Raw genomic sequence first — 25,977 nt, forward strand, 5'->3', positions numbered from 1 at the left:
GTGGTATTGGGGTCTAGGAGAGTAGTGGTGGTATTGGGTCTAGGAGATTAGTGGTGGTATAGGGTTCTTGGAGATGAGTGGTGGTATTGGGTCTAGGAGAGTAGTGGTGGTATTGGGTCTAGGAGAGGGTCTAGGAGAGCAGTGGTGGTATTGGGTCCAGGAGAGTAGTGGTGGTATTGGGTCTAGGAGAGTAGTGGTGGTATTGGGTCTAGGAGAGTAGTGGTGGTATTGTGTCTAGGAGAGTAGTGGTGGTATTGGGTCTAGGAGAGGGTCTAGGAGAGTAGTGGTGGTATTGGGTCCAGGAGAGTAGTGGTGGTATTGGGTCTAGGAGAGTAGTGGTGGTATTGGGTCTAGGAGAGTAGTGGTGGGATTGGGTCAATGAGAGTAGTGTTGGTATTTGGTCTATGAGAGTAGTGGTGTTATTGGGTCTAGGAGAGTCGTGGTGGTATTGGGTCTATTAGAGTAGTGGTGGTATTTGGTCTATGAGAGTAGTGGTGGTATTGGGTCTAGGAGAGTAGTGGTGGTATTTGGTCTATGAGAGTAGTGGTGGTATTGGGTCTAGGAGAGTAGTGGTGGTATTGGATCTATGAGAGTAGTGGTGGTATTGGGTCTAGGATAGTAGTGGTGGTATTGTGTCTAGGAGAGTAGTGGTGGTATTGGGTCTAGGAGAGGGTCTAGGAGAGTAGTGTTGGTATTTGGTCTATGAGAGTAGTGGTGTTATTGGGTCTAGGAGAGTCGTGGTGGTATTGGGTCTATTAGAGTAGTGGTGGTATTTGGTCTATGAGAGTAGTGGTGGTATTGGGTCTAGGAGAGTAGTGGTGGTATTTGGTCTATGAGAGTAGTGGTGGTATTGGGTCTAGGAGAGTAGTGGTGGTATTGGATCTATGAGAGTAGTGGTGGTATTGGGTCTAGGATAGTAGTGGTGGTATTTGGTCTAGGAGAGTAGTGGTGGTATTTGGTCTATGAGAGTAGTGGTGGTATTGGGTCTAGGAGAGTAGTGGTGGTATTTGGTCTATGAGAGTAGTGGTGGTATTGGGTCTAGGAGAGAAGTGGTGGAATTGGGTCTAGGAGAGTAGTGGTGGTATTTGGTGTCGTAGAGTAGTGGTGGTATTTGGTCTATGAGAGTAGTGGTGGTATTGGGTCTAGGAGTGGGTCAAGGAGAGTAGTGGTGGTATTGGGTCAAGGAGAGTAGTGGTGGTATATGGGTCTAGGAGAGGGTCTAGGAGAGTAGTGGTGGTATTTGGTCTAGGGGAGTAGTGGTGGTATTTGGTCTATGAGAGTAGTGGTGGTATTGGGTCTAGGAGAGTAGTGGTGGTATTTGGTCTCGGAGAGTAGTGGTGGTATTTGGTCTATGAGAGTAGTGGTGGTATTGGGTCTAGGAGAATAGTGGTGGTATTGTGTCTAGGAGAGTAGTGGTGGTATTGGGTCTTGCATAGTAATGATGATATTGGGTCTAGGAGAGTAGTGGTGTTTTTGGGTCTCGGAGAGGGTTTGGAGAGTAGTGGTGGTATTGGGTCTAGGAGAGTAGTGGTGGTATTGGGTCTAGGAGAGTAGTGGTGGTATTGGGTCTAGGAGAGTAGTGGTGGTATTGGGTCGAGGAGAGTAGTGGTGGTATTGGGTCTAGGAGAGTAGTGGTGGTATTGGGTCGAGGAGAGTCGTGTTGGTATTGGGTCTAGGAGAGTAGTGGTGGTATTGGGTCGAGGAGAGTAGTGGTGGTATAGGGGTCTAGGAGAGGGTCTAGGAGAGTAGTGGTGGTATTGGGTCAAGGAGAGTAGTGGTGGTATAGGTGTCTAGGAGAGGGTCTAGGAGAGTAGTGGTGGTATTTGGTCTAGGAGAGTAGTGGTGGTATTTGGTCTATGAGAGTAGTGGTGTTATTGGGTCTAGGAGAGTCGTGGTGTTATTGGGTCTAGGAGAGTAGTGGTGGTATTTGGTCTCGGAGAGTAGTGGTGGTATTTGGTCTATGAGAGTAGTGGTGGTATTGGGTCTAGGAGAATAGTGGTGGTATTGTGTCTAGGAGAGTAGTGGTGGTATTGGGTCTTGCATAGTAATGATGACATTGGGTCTAGGAGAGTAGTGGTGTTTTTGGGTCTCGGAGAGGGTTTGGAGAGTAGTGGTGGTATTGGGTCTAGGAGAGTAGTGGTGGTATTGGGTCTAGGAGAGTAGTGGTGGTATTGGGTCTAGGAGAGTAGTGGTGGTATTGGGTCGAGGAGAGTAGTGGTGGTATTGGGTCTAGGAGAGTAGTGGTGGTATTGGGTCGAGTAGAGTCGTGTTGGTATTGGGTCTAGGAGAGTAGTGGTGGTATTGGGTCGAGGAGAGTAGTGGTGGTATTGGTTCTAGGAGAGTAGTGGTGGTATTGCGTCGAGGAGAGTAGTGGTGGTATAGGGGTCTAGGAGAGGGTCTAGGAGAGTATTGGTTGTATTGGGTCAAGGAGAGTAGTGGTGGTATAGGTGTCTAGGAGATGGTCTAGGAGAGTAGTGGTGGTATTTGGTCTAGGAGAGTAGTGGTGGTATTTGGTCTATGAGAGTAGTGGTGTTATTGGGTCTAGGAGAGTCGTGGTGGTATTGGGTCTAGGAGAGTAGTGGTGGTATTTGGTCTATGAGAGTAGTGGTGGTATTGGGTCTAGAAGAGGGTCTAGGAGAGTAGTGGTGGTATTGTGTCTAGGAGAGTAGTGGTGGTATTGGGTCTAGGAGAGTAGTGGTGGTATTGTGTCTAGGAGAGTGTCAAGGAGAGTAGTGGTGGTATTGGGTCTAGGAGAGTAGTGGTGGTATTGGGTCTCAGAGAGGGTTTGGAGAGTAGTGGTGGTATTGGGTCTAGAAGAGGGTCTAGGAGAGTAGTGGTGGTATTGGGTCTAGGAGAGTAGTGGTGGTTTTGGGTCTAGGAGAGTAGTGGTGGTATTGGGGTCTAGGAGAGTAGTGGTGGTATTGGGTCTAGGAGATTAGTGGTGGTATAGGGTTCTTGGAGATGAGTGGTGGTATTGGGTCTAGGAGAGTAGTTATGGTATTGGGTCTAGGAGAGGGTCTAGGAGAGTAGTGGTGGTATTGTGTCTCGGAGAGTAGTGGTGGTATTGAGTCTTGGAGAGTAGTGGTGGTATTGGGTCTAGGAGAGTAGTGGTGGTATTGGGTCGAGGAGAGTAGTGGTGGTATTGGGTCGAGGAGAGTAGTGGTGGTATTGGGTCTAGGAGAGTAGTGGTGGTATTGGGTCGAGGAGAGTCGTGGCTGTATTGGGTCTAGGAGAGTAGTGGTGGTATTGGGTCGAGGAGAGTAGTGGTGGTATTGGTTCTAGGAGAGTAGTGGTGGTATTGGGTCGAGGAGAGTAGTGGTGGTATAGGGGTCTAGGAGAGGGTCTAGGAGAGTAGTGGTGGTATTGGGTCAAGGAGAGTAGTGGTGGTATAGGGGTCTAGGAGAGGGTCTAGGAGAGTAGTGGTGGTATTTGGTCTAGGAGAGTAGTGGTGGTATTTGGTCTATGAGAGTAGTGGTGTTATTGGGTCTAGGAGAATCGTGGTGGTATTGGGTCTAGGAGAGTAGTGGTGGTATTTGGTCTATGAGAGTAGTGGTGGTATTGGGTCTAGAAGAGTAGTGGTGGTATTGGGTCTATGAGAGTAGTGGTGGTATTGGGTCTAGGATAGTAGTGGTGGTATTTGGTCTAGGAGAGTAGTGGTGGTATTTGGTCTATGAGAGTAGTGGTGGTATTGGGTCTAGGAGGGTAGTGGTGGTATTTGGTCTATGAGAGTAGTGGTGGTATTGGGTCTAGGAGAGTAGTGGTGGTATTGGGTCTAGGAGAGTAGTGGTGGTATTGGGTCTAGGAGAGTAATGATGATATTGGGCTTAGGAGAGTAGTGGTGTTATTGGGTCTCGGAGAGGGTTTGGAGAGTAGTGGTGGTATTGGGTCTCGGAGAGGGTTTGGAGAGTAGTGGTGGTATTGGGTCTAGAAGAGGGTCTAGGAGAGTAGTGGTGGTATTGTGTCTAGGAGAGTAGTGGTGGTATTGGGTCTAGGAGAGTAGTGGTGGTATTGTGTCTAGGAGAGGGTCAAGGAGAGTAGTGGTGGTATTGGGTCTAGGAGAGTAGTGGTGGTATTGGGTCTTGGAGAGTAGTGGTGGTATTGGGTCTAGGAGAGGGTCTAGGAGAGTAGTTGTGGTATTTGGTCTATGAGAGTAGTGGTGGTCTTGGGTCTAGGAGAGTAGTGATGGTATTGGGTCTAGTAGAGTAGTGGTGGTATTGGGTCTAGGAGAGTATTGGTGGTATTGGGTCTCAGAGAGGGTTTGGAGAGTAGTGGTGGTATTGTGTCTAGGAGAGTAGTGGTGGTATTGGGTCTAGAAGAGGGTCTAGGAGAGTAGTGGTGGTATTGGGTCTAGGAGAGTAGTGGTGGTTTTGGGTCTAGGAGAGTAGTGGTGGTATTGGGGTATAGGAGAGTAGTGGTGGTATTGGGTCTAGGAGATTAGTGGTGGTATAGGGTTCTTGGAGATGAGTGGTGGTATTGGGTCTAGGAGAGTAGTTATGGTATTGGGTCTAGGAGAGGGTCTAGGAGAGTAGTGGTGGTATTGTGTCTCGGAGAGGGTCTAGGAGAGTAGTGGTGGTATTGGGTCTAGGAGAGTAGTGGTGGTATTGGGTCTAGGAGAGTAGTGGTGGTATTGGGTCTAGGAGAGTAGTGGTGGTATTGTGTCTAGGAGAGTAGTGGTGGTATTGGGTCTAGGAGAGGGTCTAGGAGAGTAGTGGTGGTATTGGGTCCAGGAGAGTAGTGGTGGTTTTGGGTCTAGGAGAGTAGTGGTGGGATTGGGTCAATGAGAGTAGTGTTGGTATTGGTTGTAGGAGAGGGTCTAGGAGAGTATTGGTGGTATTGGGTCCAGGAGAGTAGTGGTGGTATTGGGTCTAGGAGAGGGTCTAGGAGAGTAGTGGTGGTATTGGGTCTAGGAGAGGGTCTAGGAGAGTAGTGGTGGTATTGGGTCCAGGAGAGTAGTGGTGGTTTTGGGTCTATGAGAGTAGTGGTGGTATTGGGTCTAGGAGAATAGTGGTGGTATTGTGTCTAGGAGAGTAGTGGTTGTATTGGGTCTTGCATAGTAATGATGACATTGGGTCTAGGAGAGTAGTGGTGTTTTTGGGTCTCGGAGAGGGTTTGGAGAGTAGTGGTGGTATTGGGTCTAGGAGAGTAGTGGTGGTATTGGGTCTAGGAGAGTAGTGGTGGTATTGGGTCTAGGAGAGTAGTGGTGGTATTGGGTCGAGGAGAGTAGTGGTGGTATTGGGTCTAGGAGAGTAGTGGTGGTATTGGGTCGAGTAGAGTCGTGTTGGTATTGGGTCTAGGAGAGTAGTGGTGGTATTGGGTCGAGGAGAGTAGTGGTGGTATTGGTTCTAGGAGAGTAGTGGTGGTATTGCGTCGAGGAGAGTAGTGGTGGTATAGGGGTCTAGGAGAGGGTCTAGGAGAGTAGTGGTTGTATTGGGTCAAGGAGAGTAGTGGTGGTATAGGTGTCTAGGAGATGGTCTAGGAGAGTAGTGGTGGTATTTGGTCTAGGAGAGTAGTGGTGGTATTTGGTCTATGAGAGTAGTGGTGTTATTGGGTCTAGGAGAGTCGTGGTGGTATTGGGTCTAGGAGAGTAGTGGTGGTATTTGGTCTATGAGAGTAGTGGTGGTATTGGGTCTAGGAGAGTAGTGGTGGTATTTGGTCTATGAGAGTAGTGGTGGTATTGGGTCTAGGAGAGTAGTGGTGGTATTGTGTCTCGGAGAGGGTCTAGGAGAGTAGTGGTGGTATTGGGTCTAGGAGAGTAGTGGTGGTATTGGGTCTAGGAGAGTAGTGGTGGTATTGGGTCTAGGAGAGTAGTGGTGGTATTGTGTCTAGGAGAGTAGTGGTGGTATTGGGTCTAGGAGAGGGTCTAGGAGAGTAGTGGTGGTATTGGGTCCAGGAGAGTAGTGGTGGTTTTGGGTCTAGGAGAGTAGTGGTGGGATTGGGTCAATGAGAGTAGTGTTGGTATTGGTTGTAGGAGAGGGTCTAGGAGAGTATTGGTGGTATTGGGTCTAGGAGAGTAGTGGTGGTATTGGGTCTAGGAGAGGGTCTAGGAGAGTAGTGGTGGTATTGGGTCTAGGAGAGGGTCTAGGAGAGTAGTGGTGGTATTGGGTCCAGGAGAGTAGTGGTGGTTTTGGGTCTATGAGAGTAGTGGTGGTATTGGGTCTAGGAGAATAGTGGTGGTATTGTGTCTAGGAGAGTAGTGGTGGTATTGGGTCTTGCATAGTAATGATGACATTGGGTCTAGGAGAGTAGTGGTGTTTTTGGGTCTCGGAGAGGGTTTGGAGAGTAGTGGTGGTATTGGGTCTAGGAGAGTAGTGGTGGTATTGGGTCTAGGAGAGTAGTGGTGGTATTGGGTCTAGGAGAGTAGTGGTGGTATTGGGTCGAGGAGAGTAGTGGTGGTATTGGGTCTAGGAGAGTAGTGGTGGTATTGGGTCGAGTAGAGTCGTGTTGGTATTGGGTCTAGGAGAGTAGTGGTGGTATTGGGTCGAGGAGAGTAGTGGTGGTATTGGTTCTAGGAGAGTAGTGGTGGTATTGCGTCGAGGAGAGTAGTGGTGGTATAGGGGTCTAGGAGAGGGTCTAGGAGAGTAGTGGTTGTATTGGGTCAAGGAGAGTAGTGGTGGTATAGGTGTCTAGGAGATGGTCTAGGAGAGTAGTGGTGGTATTTGGTCTAGGAGAGTAGTGGTGGTATTTGGTCTATGAGAGTAGTGGTGTTATTGGGTCTAGGAGAGTCGTGGTGGTATTGGGTCTAGGAGAGTAGTGGTGGTATTTGGTCTATGAGAGTAGTGGTGGTATTGGGTCTAGGAGAGTAGTGGTGGTATTTGGTCTATGAGAGTAGTGGTGGTATTGGGTCTAGGAGAGTAGTGGTGGTATTGGGTCTAGGAGAGTAGTGGTGGTATTGGGTCTAGGAGAGTAATGATGATATTGGGTCTAGGAGAGTAGTGGTGTTATTGGGTCTCGGAGAGGGTTTGGAGAGTAGTGGTGGTATTGGGTCTAGAAGAGGGTCTAGGAGAGTAGTGGTGGTATTGTGTCTAGGAGAGTAGTGGTGGTATTGGGTCTAGGAGAGTAGTGGTGGTATTGTGTCTAGGAGAGGGTCAAGGAGAGTATTGGTGGTATTGGGTCTAGGAGAGTAGTGGTGGTATTGGGTCTCAGAGAGGGTTTGGAGAGTAGTGGTGGTATTGGGTCTAGAAGAGGGTCTAGGAGAGTAGTGGTGGTATTGGGTCTAGGAGAGTAGTGGTGGTTTTGGGTCTAGGAGAGTAGTGGTGGTATTGGGGTCTAGGAGAGTAGTGGTGGTATTGGGTCTAGGAGATTAGTGGTGGTATAGGGTTCTTGGAGATGAGTGGTGGTATTGGGTCTAGGAGAGTAGTTATGGTATTGGGTCTAGGAGAGGGTCTAGGAGAGTAGTGGTGGTATTGTGTCTAGGAGAGTAGTGGTGGTATTGGGTCGAGGAGAGTAGTGGTGGTATTGGGTCGAGGAGAGTAGTGGTGGTATTGGGTCTAGGAGAGTAGTGGTGGTATTGGGTCGAGGAGAGTCGTGGCTGTATTGGGTCTAGGAGAGTAGTGGTGGTATTGGGTCGAGGAGAGTAGTGGTGGTATTGGTTCTAGGAGAGTAGTGGTGGTATTGGGTCGAGGAGAGTAGTGGTGGTATAGGGGTCTAGGAGAGGGTCTAGGAGAGTAGTGGTGGTATTGGGTCAAGGAGAGTAGTGGTGGTATAGGGGTCTAGGAGAGGGTCTAGGAGAGTAGTGGTGGTATTTGGTCTAGGAGAGTAGTGGTGGTATTTGGTCTATGAGAGTAGTGGTGTTATTGGGTCTAGGAGAATCGTGGTGGTATTGGGTCTAGGAGAGTAGTGGTGGTATTTGGTCTATGAGAGTAGTGGTGGTATTGGGTCTAGAAGAGTAGTGGTGGTATTGGGTCTATGAGAGTAGTGGTGGTATTGGGTCTAGGATAGTAGTGGTGGTATTTGGTCTAGGAGAGTAGTGGTGGTATTTGGTCTATGAGAGTAGTGGTGGTATTGGGTCTAGGAGGGTAGTGGTGGTATTTGGTCTATGAGAGTAGTGGTGGTATTGGGTCTAGGAGAGTAGTGGTGGTATTGGGTCTAGGAGAGTAGTGGTGGTATTGGGTCTAGGAGAGTAATGATGATATTGGGCTTAGGAGAGTAGTGGTGTTATTGGGTCTCGGAGAGGGTTTGGAGAGTAGTGGTGGTATTGGGTCTCGGAGAGGGTTTGGAGAGTAGTGGTGGTATTGGGTCTAGAAGAGGGTCTAGGAGAGTAGTGGTGGTATTGTGTCTAGGAGAGTAGTGGTGGTATTGGGTCTAGGAGAGTAGTGGTGGTATTGTGTCTAGGAGAGGGTCAAGGAGAGTAGTGGTGGTATTGGGTCTAGGAGAGTAGTGGTGGTATTGGGTCTTGGAGAGTAGTGGTGGTATTGGGTCTAGGAGAGGGTCTAGGAGAGTAGTTGTGGTATTTGGTCTATGAGAGTAGTGGTGGTCTTGGGTCTAGGAGAGTAGTGATGGTATTGGGTCTAGGAGAGTAGTGGTGGTATTGGGTCTAGGAGAGTATTGGTGGTATTGGGTCTCAGAGAGGGATGGAGAGTAGTGGTAGTATTGTGTCTAGGAGAGTAGTGGTGGTATTGGGTCTAGAAGAGGGTCTAGGAGAGTAGTGGTGGTATTGGGTCTAGGAGAGTAGTGGTGGTTTTGGGTCTAGGAGAGTAGTGGTGGTATTGGGGTATAGGAGAGTAGTGGTGGTATTGGGTCTAGGAGATTAGTGGTGGTATAGGGTTCTTGGAGATGAGTGGTGGTATTGGGTCTAGGAGAGTAGTTATGGTATTGGGTCTAGGAGAGGGTCTAGGAGAGTAGTGGTGGTATTGTGTCTCGGAGAGGGTCTAGGAGAGTAGTGGTGGTATTGGGTCTAGGAGAGTAGTGGTGGTATTGGGTCTAGGAGAGTAGTGGTGGTATTGGGTCTAGGAGAGTAGTGGTGGTATTGTGTCTAGGAGAGTAGTGGTGGTATTGGGTCTAGGAGAGGGTCTAGGAGAGTAGTGGTGGTATTGGGTCCAGGAGAGTAGTGGTGGTTTTGGGTCTAGGAGAGTAGTGGTGGGATTGGGTCAATGAGAGTAGTGTTGGTATTGGTTGTAGGAGAGGGTCTAGGAGAGTATTGGTGGTATTGGGTCTAGGAGAGTAGTGGTGGTATTGGGTCTAGGAGAGGGTCTAGGAGAGTAGTGGTGGTATTGGGTCTATGAGAGGGTCTAGGAGAGTAGTGGTGGTATTGGGTCCAGGAGAGTAGTGGTGGTTTTGGGTCTAGGAGAGTAGCGGTGGGATTGGGTCAATGAGAGTAGTGTTGGTATTGGTTGTAGGAGAGGGTCTAGGAGAGTATTGATGGTATTGGGTCTATGAGAGTAGTGGTGGTATTGGGTCTAGGAGAGTAGTGGTGGTATTGGGTCTAGGAGAGTAGTGGTGGTATTGGGTCTAGGAGAGGGTCTAGGAGAGTAGTGGTGGTATTGGGTCTAGGAGAGTAGTGGTGGTATTAGGTCTATGAGAGTAGTGGTGGTATTGCGTCTAGGAGAGTAGTGGTGGTTATTGGGTCTAGGAGAGTAGTGGTGGTATTTGGTCTATGAGAGTAGTGGCGGTATTGGGTCTAGGAGAGTAGTGGTGGTATTGGGTCTAGGAGAGTAGTGGTGGTATTTGGTCTAGGAGAGTAATGATGATTTTGGGTCTAGGAGAGTAGTGGTGGTATTGGGTCTAGGAGAGGGTCTAGGAGAATAGTGGTGGTATTGGGTCCAGGAGAGTAGTGGTGGTATTGGGTCTAGGAGAGTAGTGGTGGTATTGGGTCTAGGAGAGTAGTGGTGGTATTGGGTCTAGGAGAGTAGTGGTGGTATTGGGTCTAGGAGAGGGTCAAAGAGAGTAGTGGTGGTATTGGGTCCATGAGAGTAGTGGTGGTATTGGGTCTAGGAGAGTAGTGGTGGTATTGGGTCTAGGAGAGTAGTGGTGGGATTGGGTCAATGAGAGTAGTGTTGGTATTGGTTCTAGGAGAGGGTCTAGGAGAGTATTGGTGGTATTGGGTCTAGGAGAGTAGTGGTGGTATTGGGTCTAGGAGAGTAGTGGTGTTATTGGGTCTAGGAGAGTAGTGGTGGGATTGGGTCAATGAGAGTAGTGTTGGTATTGGTTCTAGGAGAGGGTCTAGGAGAGTATTGGTGGTATTGGGTCTAGGAGAGTAGTGGTGGTATTGGGTCTAGGAGAGGGTCTATGAGAGTAGTGGTGGTATTGGGTCTAGGAGAGTAGTGGTGGTATTTGGTCTATGAGATTAGTGGTGGTATTGGGTCTAGGAGAGTAGTGGTGGTATTGGGTCTAGGAGAGTAGTGGTGGTATTGGGTCTCGTAGAGGGTTTGGATAGTAGTGGTGGTATTGGGTCTAGAAGAGGGTCTAGGAGAGTAGTGGTGGTATTGGGTCTCGTAGAGGGTTTGGAGAGTAGTGGTGGTATTGGGTCTAGAAGAGGGTCTAGGAGAGTAGTGGTGGTATTGGGTCTAGGAGAGTATTGGTGGTATTGGGTCTAGGAGAGGGTCTAGGAGAGTAGTGGTGGTGGGTCTATGAGAGTAGTGGTGGTATTGGGTCTAGGAGAGTAGTGGTGGTATTGGGTTCTTTAGAGTAATGGTTGTATTGGTTCCTGTGGAGTAGTGGTGGTATTGGGTCTAGGAGAGGGTCTATGAGATTAGTGATGGTATCGGGTCTAGGAGAGTAGTGGTGGTATTGGTGTGTAGGAGAGTCGTGGTGGTATTGGGTCTAGGAGAGTACTGGTGGTATTGGGTCTAGGAGAGGGTCTAGGAGAGTAGTGGTGGTGTTGGGTCTAATAGAGGGTCTAGTAGAGGGTCAAGGAGAGTAGTGGTGGTATTGGGCCTAAGAGAGGGTATAGGAGAGGGTCAAGGAGAGTAGTGGTGGTATTGGGTCTAGGAGAGGCTCATGGAGAGTAGTGGTGGTATTGGGTCTAGGAGAGGGTCTTGGAGAGGGTCAAGGAGGTTGTAGACCAGCCAGAGACATTTTAGACCAGCCATAGACATTCCAGACCAGCCAGAGACCTTTTAGACCAACCAGAGCATTTTAGACCAGCCAGAGACCGAGTAGGCCAGTCAGTCACAGCGTATACAAAGCTATTCACAGCGTAGACCTGCCAGAGATGTTGTAGACCAGCCAGAGACGGTGTAGACCAGCCAGAGATGGTGTAGACCAGCCAGAGACAGTGTAGACCTTCCAGAGACGGTGTAGACCAGCCAGAGACGGTGTAGACCAGCCAGAGACGGTGTAGACCAGCCAGAGACGGTGTAGACCAGCCAGAGATGGTGTAGACCAGCCAGAGACAGCGTAGACCAGCCAGAGACAGTGTAGACCAGCCAGAGACAGTGTAGACCAGCCAGTGACAGCGTAGACCAGCCAGAGATGGTGTAGACCTTCCAGAGACGGTGTAGACCAGCCAGATACAGTGTAGACCAGCCAGAGATGATGTAGACCTTCCAGAGACGGTGTAGACCAGCCAGAGACAGTGTAGACCAGCCAGAGACAGTGTAGACCAGCCATCCACAATGTAGGCCAGTCACAGCGTAGACCTCATCCAGACTGAAGGTGAACCTGCTCCAGGTGTGGACCTCAACCAGCCTGAAGGTGATCCTGTTGCAGGTGTGGACCTCATCCAGCCTGAAGGTGAAACTGTTGCAGGTGGACCTCATCCAGCCTGAAGGTGAACCTGTTGCAGTTGTGGACCTCAACCAGCCTGAAGGTGAACCTGTTGCAGGTGTGGACCTCATCCAGCCTGAAGGTGAACCTGTTGCAGGTGGACCTCAACCAGCCTGAAGGTGAACCTGTTGCAGGTGTGGACCTCAACCAGCCTGAAGGTGAACCTGTTGCAGGTGTGGACCTCAACCAGCCTGAAGGTGAACCTGTTGCAGGTGTGGAAATCATCCAGCCTGAAGGTGAACCTGTTGCAGGTGTTGACCTCAACCAGCCTGAAGGTGAACCTGTTGCAGGTGTGGACCTCATCCAGCCTGAAGGTGAACCTGTTGCAGGTGGACCTCAACCAGCCTGAAGGTGAACCTGTTGCAGGTGTGGACCTCATCCAGCCTGAAGGTGAACCTGTTGCAGGTGTGGACCTCAACCAGCCTAAAGGTGAACCTGTTGCAGGTGTGGACCTCAACCAGCCTAAAGGTGAACCTGTTGCAGGTTTTGACCTCAACCAGCCTGAAGGTGAACCTGTTGCAGGTGTGGACCTCATCCAGCCTGAAGGTGAACCTGTTGCAGGTGTGGACCTCAACCTGAGTTTTTCTAGTTGACCACTTCGATTGACTGTCAACTGTACACCTGTGCCTGAGTGTTCTAGTGTTCTAGTGTTCTGGTGTTCTCGTGTTCTAGTAGAGGGTTCTCCTCGGTCATGACCAGAACATTCCGACCCACCTGGTTTAACAGAACGTTGACCAACTCAACCACAAGATCCAGAACCTTCTCCTTCACTTTTACTCCTCTCCTGTCCTCTGCATTATAGTATAGAGGAGACGAGATGAGACCAGAGGAAAGGAGACAAGACCAGAGGAGACGAGAGAACACTTTTTTCTGTAAGACTGGCTTGTGTGATTGATCCTGAGAGTTACTATGACCACTGGAGGGATGTGTGATCTCTTGTTGCTGCAGCTAGAGACCAGGGCCAACGCTGCTGTGGTCTGGAAGGTAAACACACCATGGAATTTCACTAGCTGTCTCAGACAATGCTGGCTAAAGCAAATAGAATCATAAAACCAGCTCTGCTGTGTGAGTTCAGCCACTTCCACAAGATACAGTGCCTTCAGGAAGTATTCACACCACTTGACTTGTTCCACACACTACCCTACAATAAGATGAAAAGCTGAAATATCTTCAGTCAATAAGTATTCAACCCCTTTGTATAGCAAGCCTAAATAAGTTCAGTAGTGTGCTTAACAAGTCACACAATACATTGTATGGACTCTCTTGTTGTGCAATAATAGTGTTTAAAATCAGATCAAATTATATTTGTCTCCTATGCCGAATTCCAAAGGTAAAATGCTTACTTAAAAGCCCTTAACAAACAACAATGAGGTTTTATTTAAGTAAGAAAAGAAATTTGCTAAAATCATTTCTTAAAAATCTAATAAACTCAATAAAATAATCCAATATAATACACAGTGAATTTGTCCCAATACTTCTGGTAAAATGGTGACTATTTAATAAAATCAAACATTTATCCACACTACGCGCTTCAGCACTCGGCGGTCCCGTTCTGTGAGTTTGTGTGGTCTACCACTTTGTGACTGAGCCGTTGTTGCTCCGAGACGTTTCCACTTCACAATAACAGCACTTACAGTTGACCAGGGGGCAGCTCTAGCAGTGTAGAAATTTAACAAACTGAAATTGTTGGAAAGGTGGCATCCTATAATGGTGCCATTTTGAAAGTCACTGAGCTTTTCAAGTAAGGCCATGCTACTGCCAATGTTTGTCTATGGAGATTTCATGGCTGTGTCCTAGATTTTATACACCTGTCAGCACAGGTGTGGCTGAAATAGCCGAATTCACTCATTTGAAGGGGTGGCCACATACTTTTGGCCGTGTAGTGTACATTCCTTCGTCCTGCTGTACTTTCAACTGTTGTTGACTACATCCCAAACGGCACCCTATTCCCTATGGGCCCTATGGGCCCTGGTCAAAAGTAGTGCGCTCAATAGGGAATAGGGAGTCATTTGGGACACAGGCGCTTGCCCAACGGCACAGAGCTAAGCTGTTGTGTCCCACTACAAGAAGATCGGTCAAAGTCCCAAAGAGATTACTGGACCTTCTCAGGTTCAGATAACATCAAGACTCCATCCCAAATGGCACCCTATTCCAAATCTAGTGCACTACTTTTGATCAGAGCCCATAGGGTGAAGTAGTGCACTACACAAGGACTAGTGTGTCATTTTGGGACACTTCAGACTTATTGCTCTTGAAGGGGTTTTGTTTTGTGTATCTAATCATTGATTGGCTTTGCCATGTGGGAGTTGTTTGCCAGGCGTGGAGGATTTACCTCTTGGTCATATTAGGGATAATTATTTCATGCTGTCCAAACCAAGAGAACATCACAAGGGGGGGAAGAGAGGGGTCCAGGATATTAAAAGGTAATTTCCTTGACTACATGATTCTATAGTAGACTTCATTCATTGCATTTTACTGTGTACAATGTCATATGGACAGTGGCACAACTACAATATGGTTTCATATTCAAGGTTCAAATTATGTGTTTCTTTGGGACAAGGGCATGTCAGACGTTTTATTTAATTCTAAGTGCAAATGAACTCTGAAAGTGTATCAATCAAAACTGCTTGTAATAAATCAGATATTATCCACTGCTACACAACAAATATTTAGAATAAATTCCAAGTGCAGGACTGTTATGAAAATGTGCCAACTTGATCTGATAAGAACAGTCTGTCAATGGCTCTTCGCCTCCTGTCTCATGCAGACTGGCTACAGGTTTTTTGTGCAAAACCTATTTCGTTTTTTTATAGGCTTCCGTTATGGGAAATAGTTTTGGTAATTAAAAAACACAATTGGAGATATCAGTAGGATATAATTGTAACTTATAAAATAATAAATATTTGATCACGTCTTTACCTTTCCCACGACAATAAAATGTTTGCTCTTATTTTCTTCCCAACGTGTGATTTGGTATGAGGCGCGGACCATCTCATTTACGCCTCTTTTACTACTTGTTCTGTATTCAGAGCTTATTTCGGGTGAGATAATGGGATCATTTATTAACGTTTCAATTAGGCTCAACATGCGCCGATGCTGTACTCCCGACGAGAAAATGCGCATCACAATTGAATGATTTCCATATTTTTTAAATCATGCATGGCAGAGCAGACCTACTACAATTGAGATTACGATTCCATGTCATCAAAAATAAAATGACTCAAATTGCAACATGTCTCTACTTGTGTGGGAAAGAGGGATTCATGTGAAAACCAGGGTTCTATTTCCCTCAGGCAGCAGGACACAAATGGTTCCCTCACCTGTGTCGTGGACAGGAATGTGAGGCAGACAGGTGCCAAGCTGAAAGAGCCATTGTTACAGGAAGGAGAGAGAGATCTGAGATCAAACCACCGGACATATCAAAGGCTCTGGAAGATGGTGTCTTTATCAAACATAATACAGAATATTGTAGCGAACAGGAAGCGAACTCAGGTCTCTGGCATGAAAGTCCAACACCCTACACCACTAGGGTTCACCCACTTGGTGGGAATTGTAATGTGGCTCATATAGAGAGGATCGCTATCGAGAGCAGAGAGAGAGAATGCCTTTGATGAAACCCTTTCTCTGTTGGCCTGTCTGTACAAGCGTTAGTAATTATACAAAACGGGTTCAATTTAGTTTTCACTAATCTACAAAGGTAAATACCCAGACCATCGTATTAATAATAACCAAATATGTAGTGAGATAAGCCTACATCTGAATACCAATTTTATGTTAGTGATACATTATGCCGTTACAAAACGCTTAACATTTTCTTTAGGGTGTTTATCCAATTCAACTCTGAACATGTCTGTTTTAATGAGAGGACAGCTATTTCTGTCCCCTGTCTCATCCACAAGATGGACGTCTGATCTCTTGTTTTAATGAGAGGACAGATGGACATCTGATCTCCTGTTTTAATGAGAGGACAGATGGACATCTGATCTCCTGTTTTAATGACAGGACAGATGGACATCTGATCTCCTGTTTTAATGAGAGGACAGATGGACATCTGATCTCCTGTTTTAATGACAGGACAGATGGACATCTGATCTCCTGTTTTAATGACAGGACAGATGGACATCTGATCTCCTGTTTTAATGAGAGGACAGATGGACATCTGATCTCCTGTTTTAATGAGAGGACAGATGGACATCTGATCTCCTGTTTTAATGAGAGGACAGATGGACATCTGATCTCCTGTTTTAATGACAGGACAGATGGACATCTGATCTCCTGTTTTAATGACAGGACAGATGGACATCTGATCTCCTGTTTTAATGAGAGGACAGATGGACATCTGATCTCCTGTTTTAATGACAGGACAGATGGACATCTGATCTCCTGTTTTAATGACAGGACAGATGGACATCTGATCTCCTGTTTTAATGAGAGGACAGATGGACATCTGATCTCCTGTTTTAATGAGAGGACAGATGGACATCTGATCTCCTGTTTTAATGACAGGACAGATGGACATCTGATCTCCTGTTTTAATGACAGGACAGATGGACATCTGATCTCCTGTTTTAATGACAGGACAGATGGACATCTGATCTCCTGTTTTAATGAGAGGACAGATGGACATCTGATCTCCTGTTTTAATGAGAGGACAGATGGACATCTGATCTCCTGTTTTAATGACAGGACAGATGGACATCTGATCTCCTGTTTTAATGACAGGACAGATGGACATCTGATCTCCTGTTTTAATGACAGGACAGATGGACATCTGATCTCCTGTTTTAATGACAGGACAGATGGACATCTGATCTCTTGTTTTAATGAGAGGACAGATGGACATCTGATCTCCTGTTTTAATGAGAGGACAGATGGACATCTGATCTCCTGTTTTAATGACAGGACAGATGGACATCTGATCTCCTGTTTTAATGACAGGACAGATGGACATCTGATCTCCTGTTTTAATGAGAGGACAGATGGACATCTGATCTCCTGTTTTAATGACAGGACAGATGGACATCTGATCTCCTGTTTTAATGACAGGACAGATGGACATCTGATCTCCTGTTTTAATGAGAGGACAGATGGACATCTGATCTCCTGTTTTAATGAGAGGACAGATGGACATCTGATCTCCTGTTTTAATGACAGGACAGATGGACATCTGATCTCCTGTTTTAATGACAGGACAGATGGACATCTGATCTCCTGTTTTAATGACAGGACAGATGGACATCTGATCTCCTGTTTTAATGAGAGGACAGATGGACATCTGATCTCCTGTTTTAATGAGAGGACAGATGGACATCTGATCTCCTGTTTTAATGACAGGACAGATGGACATCTGATCTCCTGTTTTAATGACAGGACAGATGGACATCTGATCTCCTGTTTTAATGACAGGACAGATGGACATCTGATCTCCTGTTTTAATGACAGGACAGATGGACATCTGATCTCTTGTTTTAATGAGAGGACAGATGGACATCTGATCTCCTGTTTTAATGACAGGACAGATGGACATCTGGTCTCCTGTTTTAATGAGAGGACAGATGGACATCTGATCTCCTGTTTTAATGACAGGACAGATGGACATCTGATCTCCTGTTTTAATGAGAGGACAGATGGACATCTGATCTCCTGTTTTAATGACAGGACAGATGGACATCTGATCTCCTGTTTTAATGACAGGACAGATGGACATCTGATCTCCTGTTTTAATGAGAGGACAGATGGACATCTGATCTCCTGTTTTAATGACAGGACAGATGGACGTCTGATCTCCTGTTTTAATGACAGGACAGATGGACATCTGATCTCCTGTTTTAATGACAGGACAGATGGACATCTGATCTCCTGTTTTAATGACAGGACAGATGGACATCTGATCTCCTGTTTTAATGACAGGACAGATGGACATCTGATCTCCTGTTTTAATGACAGGACAGATGGACGTCTGATCTCCTGTTTTAATGACAGGACAGATGGACATCTGATCTCCTGTTTTAATGACAGGACAGATGGACATCTGATCTCCTGTTTTAATGACAGGACAGATGGACATCTGATCTCTTGTTTTAATGACAGGACAGATGGACATCTGATCTCCTGTTTTAATGAGAGGACAGATGGACATCTGATCTCCTGTTTTAATGACAGGACAGCTGGACATCTGATCTCCTGTTTTAATGAGAGGACAGGTGGACATCTGATCTCCTGTTTTAATGACAGGACAGATGGACATCTGATCTCCTGTTTTAATGAGAGGACAGATGGACATCTGATCTCCTGTTTTAATGAGAGGACAGATGGACATCTGATCTCCTGTTTTAATGAGAGGACAGATGGACATCTGATCTCCTGTTTTAATGAGAGGACAGATGGACATCTGATCTCCTGTTTTAATGACAGGACAGATGGACATCTGATCTCCTGTTTTAATGACAGGACAGATGGACATCTGATCTCCTGTTTTAATGAGAGGACAGCTGTTTCTGTCCCCTGTCTCATCCACAGTTGAAAAGCTTTGCTGTGTTAAACTCGGTGTCCCATTGACACCATGGAGACCGAGGAGGATGTTAAGGGGTCCCTAAGGGTTCACCAGAGACCCCGAGCAGGGGCCCTGACTGAGTGATGATGGTGGATATGAAGCCATTAGAAGGAGCATCTATCTTATAGACACTTCACTAGCCTTGAAGCCAAGCTGATACCAGGGTTAGGCTCTATTACAATCGGGGGAGGGAATTCAGAAGTTGATAAACTTTCTTAAAGAAGTCATTGAAAATCAATGCCCTTTTTTAAAATTATTCAATTGTTATTTGTGTTTACTTCCGGAATTGACCATTTTAATTGAGCCCACCCCCTGTTGATACAATAGTGAAATTGTGCCTGTCTGAATCCACAGCAACACAGGGTCCATTTAAATCAGATTCCCTCTTATAGATAAAGCCTGGATCCTATTTAGTAGTATTGTGCCACATTGGCTTCAAGAGGTTTTTAACAGTGTGGCGCGTGTTCACTGCTTTGAAAGGATGTCCCTTAATCACTGCTAGAAAAAAACCTGTAGGCTATTCCATTTCATTAGAACTGGTCTCTTGTGACAGGGGTTTATTATGGATCCCCATTAGTTCCTGTTGGCAAGGCAGCAGCTATTCTTCCTGGGGTTTATTATGGATCCCCATTAGTTCCTGCCAAGGCAGCAGCTACTCTTCCTGGGGTTTATTATGGATCCCCATTAGTTCCTGCAAGGCAGCAGCTACTCTTCCTGGGGTTTATTATGGATCCCCATTAGTTCCTGCCAAGGCAGCAGCTACTCTTCCTGGGGTTTATTATGGATCCCCATTAGTTCCTGCCAAGGCAGCAGCTACTCTTCCTGGGGTTTATTATGGATCCCCATTAGTTCCTGCAAGGCAGCAGCTACTCTTCCTGGAGTTTATTATGGATCCCCATTAGTTCCTGTCAAGGCAGCAGCTACTCTTCCTGGGGTTTATTATGGATCCCCATTAGTTCCTGCCAAGGCAGCAGCTACTCTTCCTGGGGGTTATTATGGATCCCCATTAGTTCCTGCCAAGGCAGCAGCTACTCTTCCTGGGGTTTATTATGGATCCCCATTAGTTCCTGTCAAGGCAGCAGCTACTCTTCCTGGGGTTTATTATGGATCCCCATTAGTTCCTGCCAAGGCAGCAGCTCCTCTTCCTGGGGTTTATTATGGATCCCCATTAGTTCCTGCCAAGGCAGCAGCTACTCTTCCAGGGGTTTATTATGGATCCCCATTAGTTCCTGCCAAGGCAGCAGCTACTCTTCCTGGGGTTTATTATGGATCCCCATTAGTTCCTGCCAAGGCAGCAGCTACTCTTCCTGTGGTCCAGCAAAATTAAGGCAGTTTAAACAATAAAATAAAAAAAAATACAAGATATTGACAACAGATTTAACAACATATTACGTGTCTACCCTCAGGCCCATACTCTACCCCAAAATATCTACAACTCAAAATCCATGTGTACATGTGTGTTTAGTGCGTATATGTTCATGTGTGTGTATGCATGTGTCTGGGCCTATTGTAACGGTTTGTGTTGCTTCACAGTCCCCGCTGTTCCATGAGGTGTATTTTACCTGCTTTTAAATCTGATTCTCATGCTGCATCAGTTACTTGATGTGGAATAGAGTTCCATGTAGTCATGGCTCTATGTAGTACTGTGGAATAGAGTTCCATGTAGTCATGTCTCTATGTAGTACTGTGGAATAGAGTTCCATGTAGTCATGGCTCTATGTAGTACTGTGGAATAGAGTTCCATGTAGTCATGGTTCTAAGTAGTACTGTGGAATAGAGTTCCATATAGTCATGTCTCTATGTAGTACTGTGGAATAGAGTTCCATGTAGTCATGGCTCTATGTAGTACTGTGGAATAGAGTTCCATGTAGTCATGGCTCTATGTAGTACTGTGGAATAGAGTTCCATGTAGTCTTGGCTCTATGTAGTACTGTGGAATAGAGTTCCATGTAGTCATGGCTCTATGTAGTACTGTGGAATAGAGTTCCATGTAGTCATGGCTCTATGTAGTACTGTGGAATAGAGTTCCATGTAGTCATGGCTCTAAGTAGTACTGTGGGATAGAGTTCCATGTAGTCATGGATTTATGTAGTACTGTGGAATAGAGTTCCATGTAGTCATGGCTCTATGTAGTACTGTGGAATAGAGTTCCATGTAGTCATGGCTCATGTAGTACTGTGGAATAGAGTTCCATGTAGTCATGGCTCTATGTAGTACTGTGGAATAGAGTTCCATGTAGTCATGGCTCTATGTAGTACTGTGGAATAGAGTTCCATGTAGTCATGTCTCTATGTAGTACTGTGGAATAGAGTTACATGTAGTCATGGCTCTATGTAGTACTGTGGAATAGAGTTCCATGTAGTCATGGCTCTATGTAGTACTGTGGAATAGAGTTCCATGTAGTCATGGCTCTATGTAGTACTGTGGAATAGAGTTCCATGTAGTCATGTCTCTATGTAGTACTGTGGAATAGAGTTCCATGTAGTCATGGCTCATGTAGTACTGTGGAATAGAGTTCCATGTAGTCATGGCTCTATGTAGTACTGTGGAATAGAGTTCCATGTAGTCATGGCTCATGTAGTACTGTGGAATAGAGTTCCATGTAGTCATGTCTCTATGTAGTACTGTGGAATAGAGTTCCATGTAGTCATGGCTCTATGTAGTACTGTGGAATAGAGGTCCATGTAGTCATGGCTCTATGTAGTACTGTGTAATAGAGTTCCATGTAGTCATGGCTCTATGTAGTACTGTGGAATAGAGTTCCATGTAGTCTTGGCTCTATGTAGTACTGTGGAATAGAGTTCCATGTAGTCATGGCTCTATGTAGTACTGTGGAATAGAGTTCCATGTAGTCATGGCTCTATGTAGTACTGCACACCTCTCATAGTCTGTTCTGGACTTGGGGATTGTGAAGAGACCTCTGGTGGCATGTCTTGTGGGGTATGTTGGGTGTCTGAGCTGTGTGCCAGTAGTTTAAACAGACCTCTGGTGGCATGTCTTGTGGGGTATGTTGGGTGTCTGAGCTGTGTGCCAGTAGTTTAAACAGACCTCTGGTGGCATGTCTTGTGGGGTATGTTGGGTGTCTGAGCTGTGTGTCAGTAGTTTAAACAGACCGCTGGTGGCATGTCTTGTGGGGTATGTTGGGTGTCCAAGCTGTGTGCCAGTTGTTCAAACAGACCTCTGGTGGCATGTCTTGTGGGGTATGTCGGGTGTCCAAGCTGTGTGCCAGTTGTTCAAACAGACAGCTCAGTGATAACCTCTTTGTAGCATCTGACCACACGTCTGAACAGTAGTCCAGCTGCAAGAAAACTAGGCCATGTTGGACCTGCCTTGTTGATAGTGCTGTTGAGATTACTGCTGTAGGTTACTGTTGAGATTACTGTTGAGATTACTGTTGTAGGTTACTGTAGAGATTACTGTTGTAGGTTACTGTTGAGATTACTGTTGTAGATTACTGTTGTAGATTACTGTTGTAGATTACTGTTGAGATTATTGTTGTAGGTTACTGTTGAGATTACTGTTGAGATTACTGTTGTAGATTACTGATGTAGATTACTGTTGAGATTACTGTTGTAGATTACTGTTGTAGATTACTGTTGAGATTACTGTTGTAGGTTACTGTTGAGATTACTTTTGTAGGTTACTGTTGAGATTACTGTTGTTGATTACTGTTGAGATTACTGTTGTAGGTTACTGTTGAGATTACTGTTGTAGATTACTGTCGAGATTACTGTTGTAGATTACTGTTGGAGATTACTGTTGGAGATTACTGTTGTAGGTTACTGTTGAGATTACTGTTGTAGGTTACTGTTGAGATTACTGTGGTAGATTACTGTTGTAGATTACTGTTGTAGATTACTGTTGAGATTACTGTTGTAGATTACTGTTGTAGATTACTGTTGAGATTACTGTTGTAGGTTACTGTTGAGATTACTTTTGTAGATTACTGTTGAAGATTACTGTTGAGATTACTGTTGTAGATTACTGTTGAAGATTATTGTTGTAGGTTACTGTTGAGATTACTGTTGTAGATTACTGTTGTAGATTACTGTTGTAGATTACTGTTGAGATTACTGTTGTAGATTACTGTTGTAGATTACTGTTGAGATTACTGTTGTAGGTTACTGTTGAGATTACTTTTGTAGGTTACTGTTGAGATTACTGTTGTAGATTACTGTTGAGATTACTGTTGTAGGTTACTGTTGAGATTACTGTTGTAGATTACTGTTGTAGATTACTGTTGAGATTATTGTTGTAGGTTACTGTTGAGATTACTGTTGTAGATTACTGTTGTAGATTACTGTTGTAGATTACTGTTGAGATTACTGTTGTAGATTACTGTTGAGATTACTGTTGAGATTACTGTTGTAGATTACTGTTGTAGATTACTGTTGAGATTACTGTTGTAGATTACTGTTGTAGATTACTGTTGAGATTACTGTTGAGATTACTGTTGTAGATTACTGTTGTAAATTACTGTTGAGATTACTGTTGTAGATTACTGTTGTAGATTACTGTTGAGATTACTGTTGTAGATTACTGTTGTAGATTACTGTTGAGATTACTGTTGAGATTACTGTTGTAGATTACTGTTGTAGATTACTGTTGAGATTACTGTTGTAGATTACTGTTGTAGATTACTGTTGAGATTACTGTTGTAGATTACTGTTGTAGATTACTGTTGAGATTACTGTTGTAGATTACTGTTGAGATTACTGTTGTAGGTTACTGTTGAGATTACTTTTGTAGGTTACTGTTGAGATTACTGTTGTAGATTACTGTTGAGATTACTGTTGTAGGTTACTGTTGAGATTACTGTTGTAGATTACTGTCGAGATTACTGTTGTAGATTACTGTTGGAGATTACTGTTGGAGATTACTGTTGTAGGTTACTGTTGAGATTACTGTTGTAGGTTACTGTTGAGATTACTGTGGTAGATTACTTTTGGAGATTACTGTTGTAGGTTACTGTTGAGATTACTGTTGTAGATTACTGTTGAAGATTACTGTTGAGATTACTGTTGTAGATTACTGTTGAGATTATTGTTGTAGGTTACTGTTGAGATTACTGTTGTAGATTACTGTTGTAGATTACTGTTGTAGATTACTGTTGAGATTACTGTTGTAGATTACTGTTGTAGATTACTGTTGAGATTACTGTTGTAGGTTACTGTTGAGATTACTTTTGTAGGTTACTGTTGAGATTACTGTTGTAGATTACTGTTGTAGATTACTGTTGTAGATTACTGTCGAGATTACTGTTGTAGGTTACTGTTGAGATTACTGTTGTAGATTACTGTCGAGATTACTGTTGTAGATTACTGTTGGAGATTACTGTTGTAGATTACTGTCGAGATTACTGTTGTAGATTACTGTTGTAGATTACTGTTGTAGATTACTGTCGAGATTACTGTTGTAGGTTACTGTTGAGATTACTGTTGTAGATTACTGTCGAGATTACTGTTGTAGATTACTGTTGGAGATTACTGTTGGAGATTACTGTTGTAGGTTACTGTTGAGATTACTGTTGTAGGTTACTGTTGAGATTACTGTTGTAGATTACTGTCGAGATTACTGTTGTAGATTACTGTTGGAGATTACTGTTGGAGATTACTGTTGTAGGTTACTGTTGAGATTACTGTTGTAGGTTACTGTTGAGATTACTGTGGTAGATTACTTTTGGAGATTACTGTTGTAGGTTACTGTTGAGATTACTGTTGTAGATTACTGTTGAAGATTACTGTTGAGATTACTGTTGTAGATTACTGTTAAGATTACTGTTGTAGGTTACTGTTGAGATTACTTTTGTAGGTTACTGTTGAGATTACTGTTGTAGATTACTGTTGAGATTACTGTTGTAGGTTACTGTTGTAGATTACTGTCGAGATTACTGTTGTAGATTACTGTTGGAGATTACTGTTGGAGATTACTGTTGTAGGTTACTGTTGAGATTACTGTTGTAGGTTACTGTTGAGATTACTGTTGTAGAATATTTTTGGAGATTACTGTTGTAGATTAATGTTGAAGATTACTGTTGAGATTACTGTTGTAGATTACTGTCGAGATTACTGTTGTAGATTACTGTTGGAGATTACTGTTGGAGATTACTGTTGTAGGTTACTGTTGAGATTACTGTTGTAGGTTACTGTTGAAGATTACTGTTGAGATTACTGTTGTAGATTACTGCTGTAGGTTATGGAAGAGATTACAGCTGTAGGTTACTGTAGAGATTACTGCTGTAGGTTACTGTTGAGATTACTGCTGTATGTTACTGATGAGATTACTGTTGTAGGTTTCTGTTGTAGATTACTGTAGAGATTACTGCTGTAGGTTACTGTAGAGATTACTGTTGTAGGTTACTGTAGAGATTACTGTTGTAGGTTACTGTTGTAGATTACTGTTGAGATTACTGTTGTAGGTTACTGTTGAGGTTACTGTAGAGATTACTGTTTTAGGTTACCGTTGAGATTACTGCTGTATGTTACTGATGAGATTACTGTTGTAGGTTTCTGTTGTAGATTACTGTTGTAGGTTACTGTTGAGATTACTGCTGTAGGTTACTGTAGAGATTACTGCTGTAGGTTACTGTAGAGATTACTGTTGTAGGTTACTGTAGAGATTACTGTTGTAGATTACTGTTGAGATTACTGTTGTAGGTTACTGTAGAGATTACTGCTGTAGATTATTGTTGAGATTACTGCTGTAGGTTACTGTAGAGATTACTGTTGTAGATTATTGTTGTAGATTACTGTTGTAGATTACTGTTGAGATTACTGTTGTAGGTTACTGTAGAGATTACTGTTGTAGATTACTGTTGTAGGTTACTGTATAGATTACTGTTGCAGGTTACTGTTGAGATTACTGCTGTAGGTCACTGTTGAGATTACTGTTGTAGGTTACTGCTGAGATTACTGTTGTAGGTTACTGTAGAGATTACTGCTGTAGGTTACTGTACAGATTACTGCTGTAGGTTACTGTTGAGATTACTGCTGTAGGTTACTGTACAGATTACTGCTGTATGTTACTGTACAGATTACTGCTGTAGGTTACTGTTGAGATTACTGCTGTAGGTTACTGTACAGATTACTGCTGTAGGTTACTGTTGAGATTACTGCTGTAGGTTACTGTACAGATTACTGCTGTATGTTACTGATGAGATTACTGTTGTAGATTACTGTACAGATTACTGCTGTAGGTTACTGTTGTAGGTTACTGTAGAGATTACTGTTGTAGGTTACTGTAGAGATTACTGTTGTAGATTACTGTTGTAGGTTACTGTAGAGATTACTGTTATAGATTACTGTTGAGATTACTGTTGTAGGTTACTGTAGAGATTACTGTTGTAGGTTACTGTAGAGATTACTGTTGTAGATTACTGTTGTAGGTTACTGTAGAGATTACTGTTGTAGATTACTGTTTAGATTACTGTTGTAGGTTACTGTAGAGATTACTGTTGTAGATTACTGTTGTAGGTTACTGTAGAGATTACTGTTGTAGATTACTGTTGTAGATTACTGTTGTAGATTACTGTTGAGATTACTGTTGTAGATTACTGTTGAGATTACTGTTGTAGGTTACTGTAGAGATTACTGTTGTAGATTACTGTTGTAGGTTACTGTAGAGATTACTGTTGTAGATTACTGTTGTAGGTTACTGTAGAGATTACTGTTGTAGATTACTGCTGTAGGTTACTGTTGAGATTACTGCTGTATGTTACTGTT

General features: G+C 44.4%; 1 protein-coding gene across 2 annotated transcripts in view; it reads left to right on the plus strand.

The window, feature by feature from the left end:
• Positions 1–14,017: 14,017 nt before the first annotated feature.
• The window catches only part of stra6 (signaling receptor and transporter of retinol STRA6), a 173,720-nt gene continuing 161,760 nt past the window's right edge, over positions 14,018–25,977 (plus strand). For both annotated transcript variants that reach the window (XM_064990227.1, XM_064990225.1), the window contains exon 1: positions 14,018–14,126. The gene's annotated coding sequence lies outside the window, so the exon portion shown is untranslated. The remainder of the gene's footprint in view (positions 14,127–25,977) is intronic.

This window comes from Oncorhynchus masou, chromosome 15, assembly GCF_036934945.1.
Source record: "Oncorhynchus masou masou isolate Uvic2021 chromosome 15, UVic_Omas_1.1, whole genome shotgun sequence".
NCBI lineage: Eukaryota > Metazoa > Chordata > Actinopteri > Salmoniformes > Salmonidae > Oncorhynchus > Oncorhynchus masou.